The sequence below is a fragment of the Balaenoptera musculus genome, chromosome 7, assembly GCF_009873245.2.
Source record: "Balaenoptera musculus isolate JJ_BM4_2016_0621 chromosome 7, mBalMus1.pri.v3, whole genome shotgun sequence".
NCBI classification, from domain to species: Eukaryota; Metazoa; Chordata; class Mammalia; order Artiodactyla; family Balaenopteridae; genus Balaenoptera; species Balaenoptera musculus.
The window spans coordinates 94,462,913-94,471,817 of NC_045791.1; positions in this window are offsets into that span (position 1 = coordinate 94,462,913).

Genomic DNA, 8,905 nt, shown 5'->3' on the forward strand with positions numbered 1-8,905 from the left:
AAATGTATATTACAAACTCTAGGGCAACCACTGAAAAAAAAGTTTTAGAAAAAGTATAGTTGATATACTAAGAAAGGAGAGAAAATGGAATCATAAAATGCTCAAAACCACAAAAGGCAGAAAAATAGTGGAAGACAAAAAGTAGAGACAAAGAATAAGGCTGACAAATAGAAAACAGTAACATATATCATAAATATTAACCCAACTATATCAATAGTAATCATTTTGGACATCAAAGCTCTAAATGCACCAATTAAAAAACAGATTGTCAGAGTGGATAAAAAAACAAGAGCCAACTATATGTTGTCTACAAGATACACACTTTAAATACAAAGACACATATAAATTAAAAGTAAATGGATGGAGAAAGATGTACCATGCTAACAATAACTGAAAGAAAGTAGGGGGACTTTCCTGGTGGCACAGTGGTTAAGAATCAGCTTGCCATTGCAGGGGACATGGGTTCGAGCCCTGGTCTGGGAAGATCCCAAATGCCACGGAGCAGCTAAGCCCGTCGTGTGCCACAACTACTGAGCCTGCGTTCTAGAGCCCGAGAGCCACAACTACTGAAGCCCCTGTGCCTAGAGCCCATGCTCCACAGCAAGAGAAGCAACCGCAATGAGAAGCCTGTGCACTGCAAGGAAGAGTAGCCCCTGCTCACCACAACTAGAGAAAGCCCGTGTGCAGCAACGAAGACCCAACACAGCCAAAAATAAATAAATAAATAAACAATAAATAAATTCATAAAAAAAAACCCAATACGAAACAGCTTGAGCACTAGTTGCTTAAAAAAAATAAACCCTAAAAAAAAAAAGAAAGAAAGAAAGTAGGAATAGCTACGTTAATTTCAGATAGAGCAGACTTCAGAGCAGAGAAGGTTATCAGGGATAAAGAGGGGTATTACATAATGATAAAGGAGTCAATTCTCTAAGAAGACATAATAATCCTTAACGTGTATGCATCTAACAACAGAGTGTCAAAATACATGAGGCAAAAACTGATAGAACTGCAAGGAAAAGAAGATGAATCCACTATTATGGTTAGAGTCTTCTACCCCTCTATTGGAAATGGATTGATCAAGCAGGCAGAAAAATCAGTAAGGATACAGTTGAACTCAACAACACCATCAAATAACTGGATATAATGGACATCTCATGGACTTCTTCATCCAACAACAGCACAAGGCACATTCTTAAGCTCACATGGAACATTCACTAAGATAGACCACATTCTGGGCCATAAAATACACCTTAACGAATTTAAAAGAATAGAAATCATACAATGGAATTAAACTAGAAATCAGTAACAGAAAGATAGTTGGAAAATCCCCAAATACTTGAAGATTAAACAACACACTTTTAAATAACACACGGGTCAAAAAAGAAATCTCAGAATAGCCAACACAATCTTGAAGAAGAGTGTGAAGTTGGAGGGCTGACACTACCCAGCTTCAAGACCTACTATAAAGCTACAGCAATCAAGACAGTGTGGTAGCAGTGATAGGACAAATAGATCAATGGAACAGAATGGACAGGGCTGATATAGACCCACATCAATGCAGTCAACTGATCTTTGACAAAAGAGCAAGAGCAATACGATGGAGAAAAGACAGTCTTTCAGCAAATGGTGCTGGAACAACTGGACAATCCATGTGCTAAAAAGAATGAGTCTAAACAAAGACCTTCCACCTTCACAAAAGTTAACTCAAAATGGGTCACAGACTATTTTTTTGTTTCTTTTTATCTTTTTCTTGCCTTCTTTTGTATTGATCAGTATTTTTTTATTATTCTGTTTCCTTCCTCTATAACTTGTTAGTTACACATTTACTATTATTATTATTATTTTGTTACCCTAGATATTACAGCATACATCCTTGACTTAACAAAGTCTCCTTTAAATTGTACTTTTACCTTTCTCTAGACAATTCAAGGACCTTACAACACTTTAATTCTGTTTAGCACCCTCCTGGCTTTCATACTATTGTTTATTGTAATATATTATAAACCTCACAATAGATGACATTTATTGTTCTGAACAGTCATTATTCAATGAAATTTACCTACAAATTTACCCTTTTTTCTGCTTTTCATTCTTTCTGCATTTCCCTTCTCTCTGGTAACTTGGTTCTCGAGGTCCTGGTTGCCTTGGTTGTTCTTTGATGTCATCAAACAGCTATGGTTTGTGTTTTATCTAGCTTTAATATTTGTTTTCAGCGAGAGGGTTATTCTGGCACTAGCTACTTCATCATAGCCTGAAACAGAGTTTCTTTCCTGGGTTCTTAATCTTTCCCTCAATTCTAGCTCTTTCTGCTTAGTGTAAAAAATGATGTATTCACAATTCCCTAAACACAACAAGCCATTTCAGATCTCTGTGCCTTTGTTTATGCTGTTTCTTCTGCCTATCCTCAACATCCTCCTTGTTTTTATGGCTAAGAGTCCCTTTAAATCTCAGCTCATATTGACAAGTTTTCTGGGACCCTACCTCCACCCTTGCATCTTGGGTGAACCTCTGTTGTATCAGTTATCACATTGTGCTATAACTGTTATCTATCCTCTATACCAGACTTACAGAGGATACTTTAGGGATTCCCACACCTAGTATAGTGCTTAGTACAGTACAAGACATTTTTTGATTGAGTGAATGACAAGCATATCCTTCAGATGATCCTTCTCAAATCTTGTGCTAGTTAGGCTCCTCTGATTGCAAGGGATGGAGACACCCTCCCCACTATAGATTTATTCTGATGATATCACTTTATTCTAATGTCATCATCTACATCATCTACATATGGCAAGAAGTTCAATAAATATTTTATAAGAAACCAAGAACAGTTAATCCTTATGTAGCCTGGGGCATAATTTGAGAACTAGAAGGTGATTTAGAACCTTAAGTAAACTTGTGACTGGGTCACAAGGGTTATCATGCCCACAACATCATAAGTGCTTCACTTCCCTGCCATCATGGGGACTCAGCTTGTTTCTTTCTTTGATTCTCCTACTCTTCCTGCTGGCGGCCAACCCCTCAACCTCTTCTCTGAATATCATTTGCTTGTTCATTGATTTTGCTTACTCATAGCTTCTGCTTCTTTGTGGCCTCAAAACCTCTGCACTTGCCCCCTCTTTTTGTGTTCACTCAGTTTCTCAACCTGTCATCAACTTCCGACTTCTGCATCTCAGTTTCAGCTCCACAAGAGAGTGATCTGATTAGTTCATTTAGACAGCGTCAATTCTCTTGGCAAAGCTCTTGTGCCAGGTCACATCATGGTCATCATTCTTTCATTTATTTGCCTATTTAACAAATAATGCACAGGCCACTGGCTCACTTCTAGATAATCTATCATAAGGTAGGTGCCCAATCCTGGGCTAACAGCTGTGGTTGGGGTAGAGTGGAGGACAAGGTCATAAAGTGGTAACAGTGTGGAGATCTATATTTAAGAAACTGTCTTAGGAAGGGGCTGTGGCCACACCATGCATTCTAAGCCTTGGCTAGTTCAGGAAACAAATTCCAGCAAGACTTTTGAAAATAATTCAAAATTGAGAACCCTGGTGCTGAGCGAGCGGTATCTTATGTTCTGGTGAGTAAGAGTGTCTTTTGTTTGAGTACTGAAGGTGACAGAGTTAGTTTGGGGGATGGGAAACAGAATTCATTTTAAGATGAAAACTAAAGAGTTGATTTGTATTCTGGCCTGGTGAGTGGTTGTCCTACCTTTGCTGCAGGAACACCTGTAAAGTCAAGATTCCCTAAGAAATTCTGTCCCCTAAAACCATGAGATACATCTTGGTCTGGAAGATGTTCTGAGGAAAGAAGCTTAGAATGTTTGATTTTGGATTAAATGCACAGTTCAAAAATTTTTAAAAACTGATCCACAGATTAATTGTTGAAATGATCCTCCTGGATGCTGAATAGTATCAGCCAAAAATGGGGATTTGATATTGACATGTTCTTTCCTATGAACAGATCCAGCTTACTTCCTCCCACCTTTCTTCCCTCCCTCCCTCCTTTCCTTCCTTCCTTCCTTCCTCTTTCAAAATGTTTTCCTTTTTTCAAAAACTCAAGAGATACATCACATACACTTAAGTGTATTACATGAATATGTGTCGTTTAAAGATTAATCATCCAATGAATATTCATGCACCCACTATTTAGGTTAAGAAACAGAACATTCTGAGGGTTCCATATGCTCCCTGTGGACCCTTCCACAGTTACATCCCCCTTCCTCCTCCACAGAGACAACCTCTGCCTGTCTTCTGTGTTAGTTCTATCTTCTAGTCTCTATAATTATCCTTGTAATTTCTAATACCTTGGTATTCCTCTACCATATATTGTTTTGTTTCATAAAACAGTAACATGCACAAAACTGGATTAGTAAGGACAGTGTATCGTTGCCTCTTTAGATGAAGGTCCTCAGGAGAAGGTGAAACGATGACCTCTGGGTCAGAGGTGACCTCATGTTCACTGAAAGTTTACAGGGCAAAGTCTCAAGTGAGTCTATGGGAAATAGGACTCATCAAAATTGGCTTACATGGCAGGGTGAAGTGTCAGACAAATACTGGACATCAGGCAGAATATGGTCAGGAAGAGTGGGTGGCTCTGTATTTTGTGATTTGACGTTCCTATGGCCTACTTGCAGCTCTCAGGAATGGGTCAGAGCAAAACATTTTTGTGAGAGTGAAATAAATATCTTCAAACAATGCAGGCAGGAGGGCATCAAGGGAAGAGCAGGGACTTCATCCACACATGGTCAAGACAAGCCTCCTGGTGATGCTCCAAACGCCAGAACCAACTAAAGGTTTATAGTCAACCAGAAGGGCTGTGGGAATGAGCCCCTCAAAAAGAAGAGATGGAAAGCCTTCAGCATCTGCGATGCTGCTGCTGCTGTTGATGGTGATGATGGTAGCTGAATGCTCACTCTGAGCCCTGCATGGTGCTAAGCAGTGTCCATTTTTGTCTCATTTAATCTTCATAACAATCCAGAGAGGTAGATATTAATATAATGCTTGTTGTCCAAATGAAGAGATTGAGCATCTGAGAGTTTCTTAATTAAGAAACTGGCCCAGCGTCACATAGCTGGTAAATTGCTTCAGATGTTTTCCAGGGATCAAGGCCACATTATCTGCTGGGAGAGAGATGAAGAGACTAGCACAGGTGGTGAACTGATGGGAGCACGCTTGAGTTAGTGGCAGTAATAATAAAAATAGAGGCATTCCCTGGTGGTCCAGTGGTTAGGACTCAGTGCTTTCACTGCCATGGGCCCAGGTTCAATCCCTGGTCGGGGAACTAAAATCCCACAAGCTGTGTGGCCAAAAAAAAAAAAAAAAGCATTTACTGGATGTGCACTAAGTACCTGACATAGTTCTAAGCACTTTTACATGCATTAATTTGAAGTGAAATAATACCCAAATACACAGAACTGGCACATGAGGCACCAAGCTTGAGGCTTTTGGAAAACTTAGAAATACCCTCTGGCCACATCAAACAGGCAAAAAAATCCTAGCTGTACTGTAGATGTTTCTTCTGCTCAGAGGTATCCATTTATTCAAAATTTATTTATGAAATGCCTCTTGTCTCCCAGGTACTGTTTTAGGCACTGAGGACATAGCAGAGAACAGAACAGGCTCAAGGAGAAGAGGAAAGTTCAGAAACATAAAAAGAAATAAAGAAATATTCAGAAGCATCTGAATTTTTGACCCTCTGATCAACACCACCAGAAAAGGAAAAAGAGAAGTACTATTACATTTGCTACTGGTACTACAAAACTGTGCCCTTACCTAATTTCATTTCAGCAAGCCTTTACTGTGAACTATTAATGTGCCAGGCACCATGTGCGGAGGCGCTGGCCCAAAGATGAAGATGAGGTTTCTCTCCTTGGGAAGCGCAGTGTGGGAGACAGACAGGTAAGCGGATAATTATATTACAGATGATTCGTGCTATGATTGAGGTGTGAACAAAATTCTGTAGGAGCAGAGAAGAGTGACTAATTCTGCCTGGAGTGTCAGATAATGTTTAATGGAGAAGAGGACATCTTAATTGGGTCTGAGGGAGGCTAGGAGATGGCCAGGTGGAGATGGAGAGAAAAGACATCTAGGGAGGAGTCATTTGTGGATAGAATGATGAAGTTACAGAGCTAAGTTCTGAAATGTGGACTGCACATGGACAGCCTGGACCCCTCAGACAATGGTGGGGAGGGGTAGTCCACAGGGTTAATGATTTATTGGAAAGGAGGATTGAGGCTTGTGTTGCTACCAGTTAAAATAACTGAGTTGATAAGCAACCCACTGACTGTTTCTCTATGCAGAAACCATTCAGGCGTCCACCATAGTTTTTCCACTCTATGTTTAAGCTAAAGTATCAAAAAGACTTAAAGCACTGCTGTACATATTTGGGGAGGGCAGTGTAAGTTGGTACAGCCCACATGAAAAGCAGATTGTCAGTATCTCTAAAATTACAAATGCTGCATATATCTTGTGACCAAGCAGTTTCACTTCTAGGAATTTATCTTCAGATGCACTCACTGGCACATGAAATAACTTATGCAGGAGTATCCATCGCATCTTGTTTGTTATAGCAAAAGACTGAATACATATTAAATGTTCATCAAGAGGGGACTGGTTAAATAAATTATGGTATCTCTTTAAAATGGGGTACTATTCAGTTTAAAAAGAAAACAAAGAATAAGGTAGCTCTTTATAGTCCTGTTTGGAATGATACATTGTCAAATGAAAAAAAGCAAGGGACAGACCATTTGTATAAAATGGGGATGGAGAGAATTCAGGTCTTCCATAGAGTGTTCCAGCAGTTGAATTAAAGAACCCTGGGCTGCCCTGCCTCCAGACTCCTTGTGATAGGTGACAAGAAATGTCAGCTGAGAAGGAGTCTTCTGTGACTTGTAGCCAAAAGCATACAGACACAAACCTGAGGTCTGCAGAGGTCTTTGTGTTTGGACCAGGAATAATGCAGAAGAGGGAGTTAAATCTTTGACTTGCAGAAATTCTCCAGTTGACTCCATTTTAACGCCAGTGGGCATCCCCAAGTGCTTCTTCCCTCTGGGTATCCTGAGCTCTGTATCTCAGAGCAGCCAGTCATTCACACGATGCAGCTGTGGGGATTTCTGTGCAGAGATGCAATCTGGCAGAATTCAACTTGCCATCTTTTAAAATACAACCTCATCAAAGTAAGAACACTAAAAGCCTGATAGAATCTATTTGTAGTCAGGGGCAAGAGGGCAATACACTGGATGCTAGAATCAAACCTAGCCATTCTCCACCCACAGGAGGACCCAGATAATCCTGACCTGCCATAGTGACTATAGAGCTGAGAAGTCTCTGGATCAAGCTTCATGTGGTCTGAGAACTTGTCCACACAGCTGAAACTGTCCTGTCAGTATCCTCCAGACAATTTTGAGGACTCACTGTCACTCACTTATCTATTCCTTCAAGAAAGTTATTTGTCCCTGGCACTCTGCTAGGTACTAGAGATACAACAGTGAGCAAAACTGAAATGGCCTTGCCTTTATTGACTTACAGTCTAGAGGAGGAGATGGCAATTAGTTGAATAATTATCAAATAGGTGTACAATTACAACTGAGCTAAGTATTGTAAAGGAAGTGTTCATGGTGGATAAGCGTGGTTAAGAAAGATACCTATATTAGAATGGGATCAGGGAAGGCCTACCTGAGGAAATGACACTTGAGCTGACATCTGAAGAATGAGTGAGAGTTAATTAGGTGATGTCAGAGAAAAGCATTCCAGCAGAAGCAATAGTTCCTGCAAAGGCTCTGGGGTTGGGGGTAGCATAGAACACTCAAGGAATTGGAAGAAGGCCAGTGCGGTTGGAGGGCAGAGAGTGAGGGGGTGTGCTGGGAGGTGAGGCTGAAGCCTGGAAAGGCAAAACCAAGAGACATGTAAAGTATTTTTGTAAGAGCGATGGAAAACCATTTGTAGTACAGAGTGTTAGTTGCTCCCCGATATCCATTTTCCCCTCTGTTCTTTTAGTATTCAAGTCCCAGAGTTTTGGCTCAGTACATTCAGATCCCAGAGTTTTGGTTACCCAGTTAAAGACTATTTTCCAGACTCCTTTGCATATAGATTTGGCCATGTGACCAAGTTCTGACCAGTGGGTTGTGAGCAGAAGGACAGGCTTCCATTTGCTCCTATTTTCTTCTCACTGGCTGGTGTACAGACATGATGGTCCGGGCTGGAGGAGTCATCCTAGACCGTGAGGTGGAAGCCATATGCTGAGGATGGCAAAGCAACAAGATAGAGGGAAACTGGCTCCACATCACCATGGAGCAGCCCTAGCAGCCCCAGACTGTTAAACTCAGACTATATGTGACAAGTTAATAAATTTCTAACCTGTGTAAACTACATATTTTGGTCTTTATCATAGAAGTTACGCCTATATTCTTAGTGACTGTTACAGACTGAATGTTTGTGTCCCCTCAAAGTTCATATGGTGAAATCCTAACCCCCAGTGGTATTAGGAGGTGGGACCTTTGGGAGGTGATTAGGTCATGAGGGTGGAGCGCTCATGAATGGGATTAGTGTCTTTATAAAAGAGGCTCCAGAGAGCTCTCTTGCCCCTTCTGCCATGTGAGGACACAGTGAGAAGACGGTCATCTGTGATCTAGGAAGGGGGCTTGCAGCAGACACCGAATCTGCCAGCACCTTGATTTTGGACTTCCCAGCCTCCAGAACTGTGAGAAATAAATGTTTGTTATTTAAGCCACCAGTCTATGGTATTTTTGTTATGGCAGCCTGAAAGGACTAAGACAGTGACACACCACTGAAGTGTTCTAGGTGACAGAATCAGATTTCTCTCTTGAAATGGTCGCTCTGGCTGCTGTGTGGAAGGTAAAAGCAGTGAGAACAGTCAGAAGCTATTGCAGCCGCCATCAAGGAGCCTGGTA